Below are 20,751 nucleotides of genomic sequence, written 5' to 3'. Positions count from 1 at the left end.
CGTGTGTGTGTGTGTGTGTTTGTGTGTGTTTTAACAAAATAACTACAATCGTTGTAATCCTATTTTAACCAAATTTTGTTGAAGAACTGAAGGCCAAACAATGGGCAAACATCTATTTTTTTTTTAGAACAATACGTCAAATATCAAGGTGACATGGCCAGGACAAAGTTTAACATGGCAATATAAAATGAGCAGAGCCAATCCAGCTTATACCAGACTTGGTGAAATTGTTGAAGGTAAGGCAAGAATGAAGTGATTAAATTTTTGGAACAATCAATCAAAGGCCAGGGTCACAGAATGATGTCAAAGTATAGACCCTGTATGTGTTCCTTAACAAAGAAACTCAAAAAGTTTTGATCTAATTTTAGGGAAATTTGGTGGAAAGGTGGATCAGCCAGGGAGTATACCTATTGTTTCAGGGCAATGGATCAAAGTCAAGGTCAGAGGGCAAGGTCAACTTAAGCATTTGTATTTGATTGTAATAAAATTGAGGATAAGGCAAGAATAAAGGGATTTGATTTTGATAAGTCATTCATAGGTCAAGATCACATGGAAAGGTAAAAATCCAAGATCAGTTCAAATGGTTTTGATCTGGTTTTAATCAATCTTCGTGGAAGAATTTCGGGTCAGCCAAGAACGAAGGGATTCATTGCTGAGAATAATCAGTCAGAGGTCAAGGTCATAGGACAAGGTCTAAGTTTGGCCTGTGTCTGTGTGAACAAAATAACTATAATAGTTTTAATCTAATTTGGGTCAGACTTGGTGGATGATTAGAAGATCAACATAAAAGGTTGACCTATAGATTCTGAAAACAATAGGGCAAAGGCCAAATTAAATATTGCTATCACTGTTTTGTAGACGTAATCCCTCTAATATCCGAAAGCCCGCTATCCGAACATCCCCACTAACCGGAAATAATCATCCCAGGATCCAATATTCCCAAAATGGTCTGAAAACCACAAAAAATTTGAAAAAAAAAAAAAAAGATTTTTTCCCGCCTGTAATTTGAACTTGGCGCGCGGGACGCGGGACAGCTTTGTTGTGGCACGTCATTCCTCTGACATCCGCTAGAGTGCCCCTGCATCCTCCCCACTTTCCGCCTGTCTCTTGTCGTGAGTGAACGCTCGTCGTCATGGCAGCCCATGTGCTCGGTTTTGTGGTGGTGCCTTACCTGCTGCAGGCACTCCTGCTGCTCTCGTGCCTCTCCTTCATGTGTGTGATGATGGCCCTGCCACCTGAGAAGAGGAAGAGAGTGGTGTTGACTCTGGAGAAGAAGCGAGAGATATTGGAAAAAGTAGATGCGGGGTGGTCTTCTTCACGCATCCTCCGCGAGTTTAACCTGGCCCGATCTACTTTGTTTGATATTAAGAGATCCCGAGAGAAACTCATGCAGTACACGGCTGACTTCTCATCGAGAAGCAAACGCAACGTGGAGAGGAAGATGATGTTTACTCCCAAGTTTGCTGAAGTTGACCGCTCCACGTTGATTTGGTATCGACAGCAATGTGCTGCTGGTGTGATGGTATGTGGTATGGAGCTGACGGCTGCTGCTGAGAAGTTCGCCAGGCTTCATGACTCCCTAAACTTCAAGGCATCTGAGGGTTGGCTCTTTGCGTTTAAGTTACGGCATGGCCTTACCAATCGTAAGGCTCATGGCAAAGCTTTGGACGCTAACGAGGATGGAGTTGACGAGTTTCAGCACGAGGTGAAGGCCTTGATCGACAGGGAGGGCCTCACTCTCGGTCAAGTCTACAACGCTGACGAAATTGGTTTATTCTATCGTTCTTTGCCAATGAACACTCTAGCCGAGGAGATGGAGAAGCGTGTACCTGGACACAACCTCTCCAAGGAATGGATATCTGCTTTGTGTTGTGCCAATGCTAACGGCATGCACCGGCTTAAACCCATTATTGTTGGCCGCGCAAAGCAGCCTCGGTGTCTTCGTGGGGCGATGGATGTCCTTCCTGTCGTCTGGTACCATTCTTTGAAGGCATGGTTCACAGCCCAGATCTTCAAAGACTGGTTCCACCGCCATTTCGTCAAGGAGGTCATACATTACCAGATGGAGAAACTCGGAATCCCACATGACCTGGTAAAGGCCCTCCTTCTCCTTGACAATGCACCTGCCCACCCATGCGACAAGGACTTGGTGGCTGAGAATGGCCGCATTAGGTGCATGTATCTGCCACCTAATACGACTGCTCTCATCCAACCAGTGGACCAAGGAGTGATCGTGGCAACGAAGCGCCTATACCGCTGGAAGTTCCTGGATGAGGTGATGGTTGTTCTCGAGGACGAGGACGAGCACAGGGAGGGATGGGACACGCAAGGCCAGCGGACTTTGGAAAACCTTCACCGCTACAACATGAAGTCTGCAATCAACAACTGGGCCAGTGCATGGAAGGAAATCCCTGTCAAGACTCTAGAAAATGGTTGGTCTCGTCTGCTTCCCAGAACGGATGTGTAGTACGATTTCCTAGGTTTTGACGTGGATGACTTCCATGCACGTCTACGTACGACATGGTGACGATGTTGATGTGGATGACGTGCGTGAGTGGTTGGATGACGACAAGGGCAATCCTGGGTATCAGACCCTGTCTGATATCGAGATCGCATCTTCAGTTGCAGGTGTCAGTACCCAGCTTGAAGATTCCGACGAGGACGGCGACGATGATGCGGACTCCTCTCAGCATGACACAACTCCAGCCATCCCCAAGCTGAGTGCACTCCGGGAACACCTAGAGTTCGTTCTGGACTACCTGGAACACCCTGACTGCGACAGGGAGATCGGGCCCTTGGGACTTGTGGAGGAAGTGCGTGCTCTCAGGCAGCGCATTATAAATTGTCAGAATCGTCGTTCCTTGCGTCAATCAACCATTGACAGTTTTTTCAGGCCCGTGACCCCCGCTGTGCCCAGCCCTGGCTCCACTCCGTTGCCTCCCCAAGACAGGCCCTCATGCTTCGAGCCACAGCCCAGCACATCAGCCATGATGGAGTCACCGCTCGACGTGAGTTTGCTTCTGTCTTCAGAGTCGTCTGCAGTGGGTACGCCATCACCACAACCCAGCGACGCACCCCTAGGTCACCTCCCTGTGCTACTCTCAGACTCTGACAGTGATTAGACGCCAAGAACCTCTCCACTAGACCACACGGGAAATTACAGTGTTGTGCAGTGAAAAAAACAGTGCATTGTGTTAAGGATTTACGGTTGTGAGTGAAAAGACAACAATTTTTGGACTAAATTTAACGTAAATAAACTTGTGGGTTTTTGGTTTAGAAAATAGTTATAAGAGTGGAAAGACTTAAAGTGCAGAGTGCAGCACTTATTAAGTTACAATGAAGTGTAAGTTAGACAAGAGTGCGCACTGTGAAGAGAATGGACTTCTGAGTGCGAATGACTAAGTTCAGTGCAAGACTTCATGAACAGTGTACTGCAAGTGCTTCAGGAAATCCTTCTTACTGTCAGAGTCTGAGAGGAGGCGGTTATTCATCGAGATGGCCATGGACTTGCTGTAAGTAGGCAGAATGTCTCATACTGTGCTCTACTGTATTTTCCATACTATACTTACCTCAAACACCTCATTTCACTCTTTTATGTCCCTTATTGGTGTGAATTTGCTGTGTCTTAGGTGCTATGCATGTGCAGTAGGGAGGTGCTTTTCTAAGTTAGGCTAGGTTAGGGTCCATAACTACCAGTCTGGGAGCCAGGGACTTGTAAGTACCCAGAATGTTGAATATTGTATGAACCTACCTCAAAAACCTCGTTTTATGCTTCTTTTGCATTTATTTCAGTCTTTTATGTCCCTCATTGGTGTGATTTGGGTCTTAAACAGGTGCTATGCATGTCCAGAGTGAGTTGTATAGGTGTTTTTCTGAATTAGGGTCCATAAGGTACAAGTCCAGAAGCTGGGGCCCAACATCTGGACAGGACCACTATCCGAACCTGCCTATGGCTCTATTACATCGGATATTGGAGGGATTACTATAGTCATTTATGTAATGAAAGAGACACTCATGAGGAGCCTACACATGGTGGCACTTTGCTCCAAGGGTAGAGCAGCTGTGGTGTCCACCGAAGGGCCAAACCTACTCATATTTCCCTGCACCTCGCTGTGGGGAAAGACCCTGGTTCGACAGCGGTGAGGCGCTATCCACAACAAAAAGGGCGCTAAATTCCTGCACGATGAAAGTACTGTACTGTTACTCTAGGCTGGTCCCACAGAAGCAGTGTGTGTGTGTTCTTACCTAATTGTATCTTTACAGGAATGAGTCAAGCTCGTACTGTTCCGTGTCTTAAACCATATTTATCGTACATATCCTTAAAATTGTGAATTGTTTTGGCACACACTATTTCATTCGGTAGTGCATTCCACTGATCAGTTGCTCTATTTGGGAAACTAAATTTCCTTACGTCTTTATCACTTCTCTTCTTATGCGGTTTTTTTGCAGTGTCCTCTTGCTGATGCTTCCCCATAGGTTAAGTAATCATTTATGTCTATTTTCTCTTTCCCTGATATGTATTTATATAGCATAATCATATCACCTCTTTTCCTTCTCTCCTGTAGTGTTGGTAGATTCAGTTTATTTAGTCTTTCTTCGTAGCTTAGATCCCTTAAGCTTGGTACCCATCTTGTAGCGGCCCTTTGAACTTTTTCAATCTTGTCTATGTGTTTTTTTGAGATGAGGACTCCAGACTACTGATGCATACTCCAGGGTTGGTCTGATGAATAATGTTATTATCTTTCTTAGCATGTCTTCATTTATGTATGTGAATGCTATTCTCATATTTGCAAGCAGTGTATACATGTTCCGTACCTTCTCACTGATGTGGTCTGCCGGAGATAGGCTGTTATTGATAATCACACCTAGGTCCTTCTCTCTTTCTGATGTGTGTAGGGTTTTATTTCCTAACGTATAATCCCAATCAGGTCTTTTTCCACTTTTACCAAACTTGATTACATGACACTTGTCCACATTGAATTCCATTTGCCATGTATTACTCCATTCATGAAGTTTATTTAATTCTTTTTGTTGCTCTTTACAAGAGTCTGTGTCAGTAATTCTCCTTTGTATTTTTGCATCATCTACAACCATATTTAAATAGCTTTCATATCCAGTGTTATTCTCTATATCATTTATATACACTAAAAACATGATTGGTGCCAGCACTGAGCCTTGTGGTACTCCACTAGTCACTTCTTTCCATGATGAGTAATTTCCCCTTGGTACTGTTCTCATTTCTCTTCTTATGAGAAAATCTTGCATCCAACAATACAGTTTGCCTTGAATTCCTCCTTGATGGTACAGTTTCCATAAAAGTCTTTGGTGTGGTACTGTGTCAAATGCTTTCTTAAAATCTAAATAGATGCTGTCCACCCATCCTTCTCTTTCCTGTAATGTGTCTCTTACTCTGTCATAGTATCTCAACAGATTAGTAACACATGATTTTCCTTTTCTGAAACCAAACTATCTTTCTGTTATCATATTGTGTTATTCTAGATGATTTACCCAAGCTTTTCTTATAAGCTTTTCTAATACCTTGCTTACAACACTGGTTAGTGATACTGGTCGGTAGTTGAGTGGATTTTCTCTATTCCCTTTCTTGAATAAGGGAACAATGTTTGCTTTCTTCCAAATATCAGGTAGTTTACCTTGACTCAAGGATTTATTGAAAATTAAAAATAATGGTTTACTTAACTCCTTTGCACATTCACGTAGTACCCAACATGAAATTTCATCAGGACCATTTGCTTTTCCTTTGTCTAATTTACTTAGCTCCTCCTGTATTACTTTTTCTGATGTTTGTATATCTGGTAGTATGTGTGGGCATGCATGTTCCACATAATCCCTCTCAAAATTTTTTTCCTGTAAAAACTGATTGGAATTTCTTGTTTAGTGCTTCACAAATATCCTTCTCTTGTGTATAGGTGATTCCCTCTTCCGTAATGGATTGTATTTTATCTTTTACTTTGGTTTTGCTTCTGATGTAGCTGTAAAATAGCTTCGGTTGATCACTACTGTTATTTATGATATCCTCCTCAAACTGTTTTTGGGCTTCCCTCCTTATTCCTGTATAATCGTTTCTTGCCTGTTTGTAATTTTTATATGCCCTTTCACTATTGTGTCTTCTGTATCTATTCCACAACAAATCTCTTTTTTCTTTTGATTTTTTACATTCTGTATTGAACCAGTTCTTTATTTTCTTTTCTGCTTCTTTGTGCTTTGCGATGTACTTCTGGACTCCCATTTCATAAAGTTCACAGAATTTTTTATATATAGCATTTAAATCTTGTCCTCTAAGCTCCTTTCCCCAATCAATTTCTAAGAAGTACTTCTTTAGGTCATGATAGTTTCCCTTTTTATAGTTTAGTCTCTTTTTGTAACTTTCATTGCTGTTAACTACGTCATATGCTATCCTGAAGTTGCAATTAAGCAATGCATGGTCGCTTTTGCCGAATGGAGGGTGGTATATTAAATTGTCAATGTCGTTTTCTTGCCTAGTAAATATGAAATCTAGCATTGAGGGTACATCGAGTCCTCTTTTTCTGGTACTTTCCCTTACGTGTTGCATTAGGAAAAACTCTTGCACGAGATCCAGGAGCTCTTGGTCCCAACAGCTTTCTTGGCTTATTATATCTAGAGTATTCTAATTTATATTCGTATTAAAATCTCCAGTTAGTATAATTCTTTCCGATTTCTCTTCCATTTTATGTAGTAATGATCTTAAACTCTGAATTGTATTCTCTGCCAGGTCCTCATACTCGTCTCTTTCCAATGTATTTGACTTGGGTGGCATGTACAAATTGGCTACAAATACTTTCCTTTCAGTTGTATTGATCTCTACTGCAATCATTTCTACTGGTGAGGGTATATATAGTTCTATTTCTTTGACTTTTAGATACTTCTTAGTTAATATTATAATTCCTTCCCCTTTTTTTAAGTTCCTATCTCTTCTCCATATATTATATTCCTCTAAGTTTAGGACGTCATTTGATAGCCTTGGTGTTAATTTTGTTTCAATTAGGCATATTATGTGAGGTTCATTTTCTTTGACATAATCATTCATCTCTAATAATTTAGATACTATTCCATCCACATTTGAGTACATCAACTTAATCATCTTGTTTATATACTTGTCATGACTTGGTTCTACTACCTTCCTCCTTTTTATTCCCTCCTGTTTATGTACCACTTTCGTACCTGCAATCCTATTGCTTTGTAAAAAAAATTTATTCTTCTCCCCTGATCTTCCCTCATTTTTTGTTTTTGCTTCCTCCCTCTTCTCTTTCAGTAAATCCAGCTCCTTTTGTGTTAGGCATCTTTTTATCCATATATTTATGAACTCCTCTTTTTCCATAAGATTCTTTGCATTTTTTAGTATCTCCTCCATGGTGTTTACACTCAGAAAGGTTACCTTTAAAGGTCTTGAGTTACTTCTCTCGTATTTCCCTAACCTTTTGTGTTTCTCTATGTCTTTACTACAGATTTCCTCTGATACTTCTTTCAGTATGCTCATTACATTTGCCATCTCCTTTTTGGCTCTTGAGATCTTGTTCTTTACTTCTTCCTCTTCTATACCAGTGATTAGTATAGATTTGTTGATGTCTTCTGAATCTCTGATTAACTTTGGATTGTTTTGGATTATTCTTTTCACTTCCTTTTTAATGCTTTTTTCTTCCACCCTTGTTTCTAAGTCTTTATTTACTTTCACCATTTCAGCATATGTGGTTTCCACATCATTTTTGTAGCTTTGCACAGATTCATTCACCTGTGTTATCTTCTCAATATCACTGCTCTGGAATTAATTGAATGAATTAAATGAAAATGTGACATGGTGGCGCAACAGCAGAGGTCATATGCCGCCAAACACAAACATTAATAGGAAGGCAAAATATAAATGAATAAATAAACAAATAAAATGATGCATAAAACAAAGTGACAAAATCAAAGAAACAACCCAAACTAAAACGTGGTGGAAAGATTGAGGTTAAACGAGAACAGTATAACACACAAACTAAAATATGGTAAAGTCTTACAGTTTGTGGAGAAGGCAGGAACTTAACACAAAGGAGAAGGTGCCTTCTCCCATAGCACAAGCTTCTTCCCCAGGTACCGAAGAGAGAAGATAAGGTCCGTTGTTGGCTCGGCACCCAGAAAGGTACTGCCGACGAAGGTCCTCAAGACTTGGGCATTCCAAAAAAAGATGCTGCACAGTCAAAGGAACCAGACAGTTATCACAATAGGGAGTGGGCGCCTTCTCCATTAAAAAACCACGAGTCAGCGTAGTGTGGCCAATCCGGAGACGGGCCAAAGCTGTTTCCCACTGCTGGCATAGTCCTAAATACCCTCCATCGCCCAGGTTCTGACGAATGCTGCAGAGTTTGTTCGCCCCTACTGCATCCCACTTTCTCTGCCAACAGAGATGGACAGCTCCTATAATGCTTGTACATAAATCCTCAGATGGGACACGGTAATGGGGAGAGGAAGGGTGGGAGGCAGTGGCTCTCACCACAGAGTCAGCACGCTCATTACCTACGACCCCCACATGAGCAGGGACCCAACACATCTGTCCAGTAAATCCGTGTCTGTGTAATAAGAAGAGCCACTCCAAGATAGACAGGACTAGAGGGTGTGATGAGAAGCCACAAGACAAAGCTTGCAAGGCACTGGCTGAGTCACGAAAAATGGTGAAAGAAGCAGGAGGTAAGCTAAAAATCAACTCAACTGCAACTAAAATAGCTGTAAGTTCAGCAGTAAAAACAGAGGCGGAAGGAGGAAGACTCCCACCACGGCTAAGATCATGGAAAACTACACCAAAGCCTGTTCCAATGCAGGACTTGGAACCATCAGTATATACAGGGATCGAGCCACTGTAGACAGAGGCGTGTTCTAAAAAATATGACAGAGCTACCTGTGTGGAAAGAGAGGCCTTCCTCTCAGGGAAGTAATCACATGGCCATACTTCTGGGAGGAGCCAGGGAGCCACTCGGGGAACATGCACAGGGCAAACAGGAAAAGGCTGAACACCTAACTCCTCCATGGAAGCCCTCACTTTGTACCGAAACGGTTGCGGATAGCGAGGGTGGGTGTTATAAAAGGGGAAAAGAGCGACCTCAGAGACAGCCATACAACTTGGTGAGGAAGGTAGACGATGAAGGTGGTGCCAACACTGCACCAGTAAGGACTGGCGACGGAGATCTAGTAGCGTTTCATTCGCGTCTACTAATAGACTAGGAATTGGGGAAGACCGGAAAGCTCCAGTTGACAGACGGATCCCAGCATGATGGATTGAACTGAGAAGCTGCAGCCATGCCTCAGTAGCAGAAGAGTATACCTCACACCCATAGTCCAATTTGCTCCATACCAAGGCACGGTAAAGGTGGAGCAGGGTGGCTCTATCAGAGTCCCAAGACAGGTGAGATAGAGTCCATAGGAGAGACAGGACACGGTGGCAGGATAAACGTAATGCATGGATGTGGGGAACCCATGTCAGTCGTTTGTCGAAAACAAGACCGAGAAACCTTGCTTCATCCACACATCGGACTCTGTGGCCATGTAACTTGAAATCGGGTTCGGGGTGGACACCTCTCAAGTGGGAGAAATGTAAGGCCACTGTTTTTCTTGGGGAGAAACGGAAACCATGCATTGCGGCCCAATGAGATACGTGGTCTAAGGTAAGCTGCATGCGACATTCAGCCACGGGCATCCGGGAGGCAGCATACCATATAGCTGAATCATCGACATACAGTGAGGCAGACACCCCCTCTGGAATAGAGGACAGAATACCATCTAATGCTGTAGCAAAAAGGGTCATCCTAAGGACACTTCCTTGAGGCACGCCTTCTTCCTGAGGGTATAAGGGAGACAGAGTATCACCAAATCGAACCCTGAATGAACGGTCACGCAGAAAGTCTAATATAAATAGGGGCAGCCTACCACGTAAACCTAAAGAGTGAAGCTGCTTGATGATACCAAAGTGCCATGTAGTAACATATGTCTTTTCTAAGTCAAAGAAGACGCACACCAGATGCTGCTTCCTGGCAAAAGCATCACATGCTGCAGCTTCTAGGCGGACAAGTGCATCTGTCGTCGAACGATATTTGCGAAAACCAGACTGACATCGAGAGAGACAGTCATTCCTTTCGAGAAAATACATTAAGCGTGAATTGACCATCTTTTCAAACAGTTTACACAAGCATGATGTAAGGGCAATTGGTCGATATTCTAGAGAACTGGATCCTGTCTTCCCTGGCTTCTGGAATGGCAGGACAACAGCTTCGCACCAAGAGGTAGGAAGAGAAGAGTCTCTCCAGATTCTATTAAAAAGTTTGAGGAGAAAAGACAATGCTTCATCACCCAGGTGCCGAAGCATTGCATAGGGAGTATCATCTGACCCTGGTGAAGTGTCTGGACAAAGGGAAAGAGCAGATTGGAGTTCATAGGAAGAGAAAGGGAGGTTGTAAGACTCCCCCCTCCCGGAATGGAAGTTCAATACCCTAGCCTCTTCTATGTCCCTGTGTCTGGCAAAAACTGGAGTGCTAGCATCTCTATGGCTGACCGCTGCAAAGGCAGAAGCAAAAATATCAGCCACAGCCGCAGGGTCACCAACAGGCTCACCATTTGACAGCAGCACAGGGGACCTGCCTTGCGGGAATTTTCCTGAAATCTATTGTACCCTCTTCCACACCTGAGACACTGGTGTCTTAGAGTTTACGAAAGACACATAAGCCATCCAAGAGTCTCGTCAGGCTTGTTTGAGGACCCGGCGTCCCCTAGCACGTGCCCTTCTGAATTCGACAAGATAATGCTCTGTTTTGTATCGACGATAATGTGAAAATGCTGTCTTTTTGGCACGTACAGCAATACTACACTCCTCATTCCACCATGGGACAGGGCGATAGTTATATGTGCCAGATGTTCTTGGAACAGCGTGGAGGGCAGCAGAATGGATAATAGACGTAAAGAACAAAACAGCTTCATCTATATATGGAAAGTCTTCTATGGAAACACCAATAGAAGTCAAGGAAGAAAAAAGGGACCAGTCCGCCTTATCTAACCTCCAGCTCTGGAGACGGGAACAAGGACTAGGTATTGCTGCAGTAAGGAGGGTAGGAAAGTGATCACTCCTATGCAGATCCCTCAGAACCTCCCAGGTGAAATCCAAGAGGCAGTCAGGAGAACAGACAGAGAGGTCAATTGTGGTAAATGTATTCGTCTGAGGATGAAAATGCGTAAACTCGCCAGTATTCAGCAGAGAGAGATCCTCGTCCTCCAATAAGGATGCCAATAAATGCCCACGTTGGTTAATTAGACAGTTACCTCACAAAGGGAGGCGACCGTTAAAGTCCCCCAGGAGGAGAAAGGGCTTAGGTAATTGGCTGAGGAGGTCTTCAAGGTCTGCTTTACTAACTTCTGTGCTGGGTGGTAAATAAATGCAACAGACAGTATACCAGCAGAGGGCATACAACCGCACAGCAACACACTGGAGATCAGACTGGAGGTGAACTTGTTGATGAGGGACATTAGCCCTCACCAAAACAGCACCACCTCCAACAGGATCCTGGGTTGGAGATGAGTAAAAAGCATCATACCCAGGTGGTGCATGAGGAGTGGCAAGCCCTACAAGAGTTTCCTGGACACACACGCACAATGGGGAATAAGCCAGGAGGGTCGCAGCTCCTCCCAATTACCACGCAGCCCTCAACAATTCTATTGTAATATACTGGCTGAGAGAATGCCATAGTACCCACAGCGAAGGAAGAATCAGGTTGAGGGGCGAGACAACCTTGCCCCTGGCAAGCAACCAGATATAGATTGCTGCTTAGAACTGCCCTTAGAAAGGGACTGCCTGGCACCGTTATGGTGTACAGTGTGCCGCCCAGCTGAAGATAACCTGTAGGAAGAAGAAGAGGGCTGGACGATGGTTTTCTTCTTTGGCGGGGCAAGAGATGGTTTGGCAGGTGGACTGCAAACTGCCCTAGCCCGAATAAAGCAGGCAGTGCCACCACGAGAAGGAGCACAATCAGTAGCGAGTCCCACAGTACTGGAATCCTGAGAGGCAAGGCCTCATGCAGCTGAGCAGGTGCATCACCAACCTGAGGACCACCACTATCTGGTGGTGGCTGGGTCATCAGCGAGACGCCATCCCCAGCCTGCACTTGCCCTGACCCCTGAGCATCCCGAGGAGGAGGAGTAGTGGGCTCCACTGCAGAGATCTTTGGCAGCAGCACTTCACTCTCTGAGCACTCTTAGGAGCCATAGCAATGCTTACCTTGCACAGGAAGAACATCGGGAGTTTTGACGTGTCAAAGCAAGGTGTAGCATTGACACGGGTGTTTGTCACAGGAGGAACTGAAGGAACTGGGATGGGGGAGGCACTCCCAGATGCTGGAAGCACCACCACGAAGGGGACACCCCCAGAGATAGGGGGCACCTCCCCGGAAGCAGCACAGCTGCTTCCAGGCTGCACTCCCTCGGTGGAACCCCCCAGCCGAGAAGGCTGGGAAGTAGAACTCCAAGAATTTGATGGGGCATTGTTTGATGGCAGGGGGACCTGCCGAGTAGCCTTAGGCCGAGACAACGCAGCAGCAAAAGTAACCCCAGGGCGAATGAACCGCTCCCTAACCCTGGCCTTTGCCTCAGAAAAGGAAATTTTCTCCTTCGTTTGGACAGAAATAATCTCATATTCATACTTGTATAGTTTGCAATCCCTTGAGGAGGTTGCATGTGCTCCTCCACAGTTCAAAAATTTAGGGGGTTGAGAACAATCATCTATACCATGAGAAATTCCACCGCAATTTCCACAGACCTCAGGAAGGCCAGACGCTTCCCGCCCGCAAGAACGGTGGTCATGACCAAATCTTTCACAATAATAGCATCTTCTAGGTCAGGGAACATAAGGTTTAGCCTTTAGCTTCCACCACGCAGCAGTGATAACCTCCGGCAAGGTAAGACAGTCAAATGTCAAGATAAGAGTGGGCGTGGGGGTTAAAACTCCATCAACTTTCTTCATAATTTTCTGTACTCCTACAACACCCCGAGGAGTCAGCCCCTCTAAGAGGGAAGAATCAGAATATGAGATCAAGTCACAAGAACACACAACCCCTCGGAGCTGGTTTAGGACCAAATGACAAGAGGCAGATACAGGATAACTGGCGACCACAGTTAGGGACTGGATGCGTGAACTCTCCTCTTCATTCCTGGCTTCTAACAACAGAGAACCATCGCCCTGCAAAGAGACCTTGGGGGTAAATCCACATGCTGTAACTAGACCACTGTGAATCTGAAAACAATTCAGGTTCCGGAAGGAAGTACCATTATCCATTTTGAGGACTATGTATTTTGTGTAAGAGTGATTCACAAAAACACCAGGTAACAGCTCCATAGAAAGGGCATCGTGATTCACAGTTTTGGCAGACGACCCGGAAGGTACAGTGTCGTTGACCAGAGAGTGACCAGTTGATACCGACTCATGCGGCTAGTCACCGACCACACGAGTGGGTAAAGAGCTGTTCTATGTATCCATAAATACATTAGTGAAAATAAATTGGCACCAGGAACCAAGGGAAACCACCTACCAGGGAGTGAGGGGACCGAGCGCAGTCTGATGGGAGCGAGGTACCTCGTTCCCAGAGGGTGTCCCAAAAAGGACACCCCATGATTCGAAAGTTTGCTCCCACCAGTGCAAAGACCCCCTTCCCCAACACCCCCCAGCCCAGACACCCAATGAACCACCTCAGGACAGCACTGAGGCGATCCCTCTGGAGGGCGGAACCGATGACCCATACGGGTAACCTACATTTTGGGCAGCGCTTAGTCAGACCCCTCACCCACAACCCTACCCACATGGGAGACCCTGCCAGATGTTGTTACATCCATGGGCAGGCTTGTGGGATCACCGGAGCACGCAAGCTCCCCCACCACGACAAGGTGGCTGCCCACGGGGGGGATCACTGCTCTGGTCTATCAGACTGCTTACTTGCCTAATTGTCTTTGTATCATTTTTGAACTCTTCCATAATACACTCGCGGTTGACTACTGTACTTGCCATATTTCACTAATTTTTCTCCTAAGTGAACCCAGTTCTACTGTCAGCTCACCTATGGTTATGTCTTTCTTGTTGACTTCCTTTCCTAATTTTTCTATTTCTTCCTTTTGCAAATGCATCTGTTTCTTGATTTCATCAATCTCATTTTGAAAAGCCGTCTCTAACCTATGTACTCGTTCAACCAATTTATTGTGAGTCTCCATTTCAACCAGTTCTTGGTAGAAATCATCGTCCTGCTTTCTACCTTTATCCCTCTTCTTTTCCAAATTTGCTTCACTAAAGTATGTGGTCAAGTTGCAGTACTAAAAGCTCATATGGTACTTACATTCCTTGGGACAGTTGTAGACAAAACAAACGATCAGCTGATTGTGCGCATTCTTACTCTAATTTCTTTTCTTTTCTGTTTGAACAAGTCTTGCTTTAAAACTTTTTTTTTTTTTCTTATTAGAACTCCATTTAGTCTAACCTGGTACAGAGCTTGACTCATATAAAGATACTAATTTAGGTAATGCCACTGGCCAAGTTGGCCGTTTATGGAGCGATGGCGGCGAGCGTCTGGTCTCCTCGGTGCCTTTTGTGTGTGTGTGTGTGTGTGTGTGTGTACGCACCACATCTATTTCGATAATTCTACGAATTATATTTTTATGCACACGAGTGAAAGCGCGTAATTAGAAAGAATTTGTACATCACACACCGCTGGGCGCTGTCCTTGCAGCAGCAATTAATATTTTTAACTGCATATATATTTTTTCAGAGATAATTCCTTCTCAGAGAACTATAAAGATTTTACAAATTTATTTGCTCCTCGCCATGAAGTTCAGTTAAACCACCACGAATATATATATATATATATATATATATATATATATATATATATATATATATATATATATATATATATATATATATATATATATATATATATATATATATTTATTAGAAACTTCGTAGCTTCTTGTAGTGTGTTTCGTAGATCAGTTATACATATATTAAGACTCGTGGACGAGCAGTTGTTATACGTGAGTAGTTTTGTAAGTAGATAATATTCGTTCCCTTTTGTCATGCAATGACAGGATAGGTAAAGACTAGTATGGGACTATTTTTATTTGTCTTGGAAATATTAACAAAGTCTCTCACACACGATTGAAGTATAGAGTCCCGCTGTTACCTCCCCACTGTCTCACTCTGTCTCTCTCTGCCACCCTCTCGCCCCTGTTGCTAGCCTCCTTCTCCCTTCTCCTCCTCTTTCTTTCCGTATGTAAGACCTTCCATTACGTTGGCTACACTGTCGTCCAAATGCTCTAAAAGCGTGTGTGTGTGTGTGTGTGTGTGTGTGTGTGTGTGTGTGTGTGTATATGTGTATGTGTGTGTGTATGGTCACGAGGCGCTGTTTGTGGGCTATTGTGCTGGTGTGAGACATTATGGAGAGGTGTTAACGTCACTTCCTTTGGCCCTTGGGTTTGACATTGAATTACTCTCTAGACTATATGTTGCTAGTTATTATGTAGTAAGATATTTTACAGTCCTGATATATATATATATATATATATATATATATATATATATATATATATATATATATATATATATATATATATATATATATATATATATATATATATATATATATATTATTGCTAAGGCTCTATAGTATGTATTACTAAAAGTAGTTCGGTGCCCCCTTCATCCACACAAAAGTCTTGAATACCCATTTAATCTGGGGCATCATAGGCTTAGTAATAATACCACCAGTACCATCACACACACTACGGTGACCTGCGTCACTCTCTGTCACAATCTGGATCACTCACCTTACGTCTGCCACAGCAGCCCTTTTCAAGGATTACTGCAATTTGTGTTGCTCATTGTTAAACCTTCGATAATAATTAATGTTCGTAAAGACCAAAATCATTCACCTTGCATTATATTGTTGTCGTAATTCACAATTCACAGTCATGGCAATTTCATTTTTAGTTTACTCAGAACTTTTCAAATAAATTAGTTTGAGTATGTTTGGGGTGGAGAAATAAAATTTTGTTTCATCCTCTCGTGACACCAAATATAGCAATTTTACATAATCTCTGGCTATTTCGTCCATCAGCATCAACTTTGGGCCACATTGCTTGGCTCAATGTCTTCGTATATACTATTTTTTTTTTTTTTTTTAATGCTTCAGTAAATTTCCTGTTCCCTTCTTCCACTCCTTCGCTCATTTCCTATTTGCAGTTTTATCTTCCTTCTCTTTTGTTACTCCATATGCTACGTTTACCATCAGTACCTTCGCCTGACCCATCTAGAAGGCCAATTAGCCGACCCATTATCTAAATTAATGTTCCATGTGCGGTCGCGGGGGTAAATGATCACCGTACGTTATTTGTTACCAATGAAAAAACGCGATATAATCCACTCAAAGGAATTCTCGTAGGAGTGTGCCTAGAATCGTTGATCGGTGTGGCCATAGAGAAGTGGCAGATATCACCTAAGCTGACTGAAATTGTCTGCCGATAGCAAAAATATCATATGCTAGATATAATTGTTGTGAAATTCTTAAGTAAGGCATTTTCTAATAGAAACCGTTTGACTCGAGCACTAGTTTCGTCTCTCAAGTGAACACAGTCATCTTAATTTTGAGCGTTAGAGTGCGCATTTAATCATTTAATTATGCACAGAACTATCCCCTCCACAGTAACAACTGTCATCACGATTGACGCATACCATAAAAGACCACTTGATGAGCATCGACCTTAGATTTGGGCTCATGAAAGTTCATCGAGTAGTGACTTAGGACGCAGAAATAATATGGTGATGTTGTTTGTTGCAGCAGTGACAGCCATGATAGTGGTGGCCCTCATATTTATCAGTATTTTACCACATTTTGAAGGGCTGATGGTAGACACCATATCGACACAAACAAAACACTTAAACATTCCCACAACATACAATTACGAACGCCACTTTATATCCATGCCACTTTTGTTAGTCTAACTATGTCGTCATTGTCCTGGGGATGAATACACAAAACTTCTTAGTAACTTACTTTATCTGCTTATGGATGTGGTTGTCTGTGGAAATGTATTGCTGTGTTGATATATCCCTTTTTTGCAGGGCCTAGTCTCTTAGAAGGAAACATCTCCATTTTATTAGTAAGCAACAAGAATATAAATTCCTGTACTCCAAGTTAATGCTTTTTCCAGTACCAAAACGCTGATATATGACGCCTTCTCACAGGACTGGTCCCTCTTTACAAAAAAAAAAAAAAAAAAAAAAAAAAAAAAAAAAAAAAAATGATAATTAGTTACCTCATAACTGTTTCCTGCAGCCCCAAATATTCACAAACAGTGAATTCTGTGCTTAATAAAAAGAATTTTCAATTGAGATAGATTTATTTTTAATGTACCCGACTGTGACCAAAGGCTAAACAGTCCGTTCCCTGAGGCCCATCTATTTTCCCATGCACAGGCAATAACTATCGTCACAAACCTCCAAGTGTCACCACTCTGTGCTAACGTATCGAAATGCTGGATTGTCTTTTGAAAGATTAGTCCAGAGTTTTAATCAATTGAGTCTCTCATTTTTTTCCTTGACCTAGCCTATCCACAGCTTCTATAGGTACCGACAGTTTTCTGTAGTGCCAGTTAGTAAGACATATTTACAAGTCCTTTATTCCCATTCATCATGTTACGCACGACTTGAGCTTTTTCTTTGTACTTTTAATTAACTCAGAAAATTTTACAGTATCTTCTGAATATCTGTAGAAAATTACCTATATCTGGAAACTGTCTTAGTGAAGTGGGATCAATGCATGATCTTAAGTGAAGGTTGAGGCAGCAAAGTGAAAAGGAGGGCTTACCTTGTATTAGAAATATTTCTTTATACTACACAAGGGAGACAAATGTACCATGTGTCATGTAATTCCGGTTGTAACTGCTGCAAGAGAGGACCCGATATTGCAGCAATTTCCAGTATCCGAGCTTCGGCGGGGGCAGGCAGGTTTTTGTGGCATGAGAGTGGGCGAGGGTGCAGGAGTTGCTAATTTCCTATTCGAGTTATAGCAGAAGTTAGGAAAGGTGAGCTTTCATCTGCTGCTGCTGCTGGTGCGTACCCAAGTCCTCATTACGACTATCGACTATAATACTTTCTGAAACATGCCAAATTTTATGACAAGCTGCTATAAAATCTAGCTTGAACTAAAACGTGTTCTGTTTCTCTGATTTGATGCTGATTGCCTATGCAACTTAGCATGTAGGATAACAATATTCGTTTAGTTTAGTTTCGTTTCGTTTATAATGGCTCCAACATGTTTGCATGAGTAGGCCTTGGTCACCTAATGGCGACACTCCATGCTGCTCGACCCCTGGCGGCCTCCCTATTCGGTCGCTTATCCCTAAAGTCACACTGTATGATATCGTCCCAGGTCTTTTTCGGTATGCCTCTCCCAACCCCACTTCCAACATTCACATTTCTCACTTTCTGCACATAATTGTCGTCCCCCATCCTCTCTAAATGCCCAAACCAACTCAATCCACCCCTCCTTATCACAACACCAGTACACTCCAGTTCCATCCTTCCTCTTAAATCATTCATCGCAAACCTAGGCCCCCAGTCTTCGCATTCAAGGACACACTGCACATCCACCTAATCATTGTCATTTCTGAACGTTTGAGCCTGCGAATATCCTCTTCCTTTACTGCCCAGGACTCTCTATCATGCAGCATTACACACCTAATACACGCCGCATGTAAAGGTCACTTAGCACGGAGGGAGAGCCCTCTCAGTGTTAGAAGAGACAGCAGCTCCATGTGCTCCTTCCAACCACCATTTTTTTTTTTTAATAGTCACTCAGTTGCCAATGCACAAAAATGGGGACTTGTATACACATTCGCTCCCTAAGAATGTTGCCATTTCACCAACCTGTGTAAGACTTAGTGTGCTATTCACCTGTTGTTACATTTGCAGAATACTTTGTTGTTCTGGGAAAACTAGTCTATCTATCTATCTAACCATTGCCAGACGCCTCAATCCCGTTTGGGGTGGCCACAAACAAATCGCCTTCACGTCGCCCTGTCCCCCGCCATGCCACTGCCCTGCTCCCAACTCACACCCCCCTCTCTCATATACCTCTCCACCCCATCCCTCCATCTCATCCTCGGCCTCCCCCTCCCTCTTCCCCCCTCCACCTCACTCACATACACTCTCTTCGTCAGTCTCCCACCCTCCATCCTCTCCATATGGCCAAACCACCTCAGTGTGTTCCTCATAACGCTTCCTATCACATCCACATCCACACAACAAGGCTCCTTTATATCCTCATTCGTCAGCCTCTCTCCATGTGACTCCACAGGCTCCTCTTAAATAACTCATTTAAACTGCTCTCACTCTTGACTTGTGTCCTTCCAACAACGTCCAAGCTTCACTTCCATACGTTAGAGTTGGTATCACAATACTGTCATGTAGTAACTTTTCACTTCCATGCTCACTTCCCTGTTTCTTATCACTGCTTTCAAAGAACCAGCAACCATTCTTCCCTGCTGTACCCTTTCAAGCACTTCACCCTTCAAACCTCCATCCTTACTCATCACACTACCCAAGTACTTAAACGTACTCACATTTTCCAATTCCTCACCATCCAACCTCGCTGTACATTCACTGACTTCACCTCTCTCAAAGACCTTCACTTTACTCTTCCCTACATTCACCTTTAGATTCCGTTTCTTACACACTCTCCCAAACTCATCCACCAAGCCTTGCAGCTCCCTTTTGTCGTCACTTAACAACACAGTATCATCTGCAAACAACAGTACAGGGAGTATCCAAACACTATCCTCTCTCACCAGGGCCACTCCAACATCCACTACCCTACCTTGTACCTCTTTTATTACCCCATCTATGTACAGATTGAACAACCATGGAGACATGACACATCCCTGTTTCAACCCAACTTTCAAAGAGAAAAATTCACTTAGTTTACCACCCACACGCACTGCAGCCTTAGCACCATCATACCATACTCTTCACAGCATTCAACAACTTCCCATCTACTCCATATATTCTTAATACTTTCCACAATCCTTGTCTATCCACCCTGTCATATGCTTTCTCCAAATCCATGAAAGCCGCATACAACTTCTTTCCTTTCTCTAGAAACTTTTCCACTAAAGATCTAAGAATGAAGATCTGATCTACACAACTTCTTCCCTTCCTAAAGCCTCCCTGTTCTTCTCCAACTAATTCCTCTGTTCTTTCTCTAACTCTGTCAGTAAGTATCCTACCATACACTTTTCCTATTATACTAAGAAGACAAATGCCCCTATGATTACCACACACTTCTTTTTCCCCTTTTCCTTTGTACAAGGGAATAATTATACCTGACTTCCAATCCTCCGGGACTCTACCTTCCTCCCAGGCCAATCTGCACATCTTCCACATCCATTCTACTACTATCCCTCCCCCATGCTTCAGCATTTCACCACACACTCCATCAATTCCTGGGGCTTTCCCCAATTTAACTAGTCAATTGTATTATATCCGTTGTGTGACACTATCTATCTATCTATCTATCTATATACCTAGGCTGCTTCCCCCAAGGAAAGGGAGGTAGCCGAGACAGGACTACTCACTCTCCATTTACTCATCCATTCAAACACATTCATTCGCATCTTAACCCCAAAGGGGAGAACGGACAGATCCTCACACACACACACACA

This window comes from Coenobita brevimanus, chromosome 90, assembly GCF_032717465.1.
Source record: "Coenobita brevimanus isolate Jiangsu-jjx chromosome 90, ASM3271746v2, whole genome shotgun sequence".
Classification (NCBI taxonomy): domain Eukaryota; kingdom Metazoa; phylum Arthropoda; class Malacostraca; order Decapoda; family Coenobitidae; genus Coenobita; species Coenobita brevimanus.
This window is presented reverse-complemented; position numbering follows the sequence as displayed.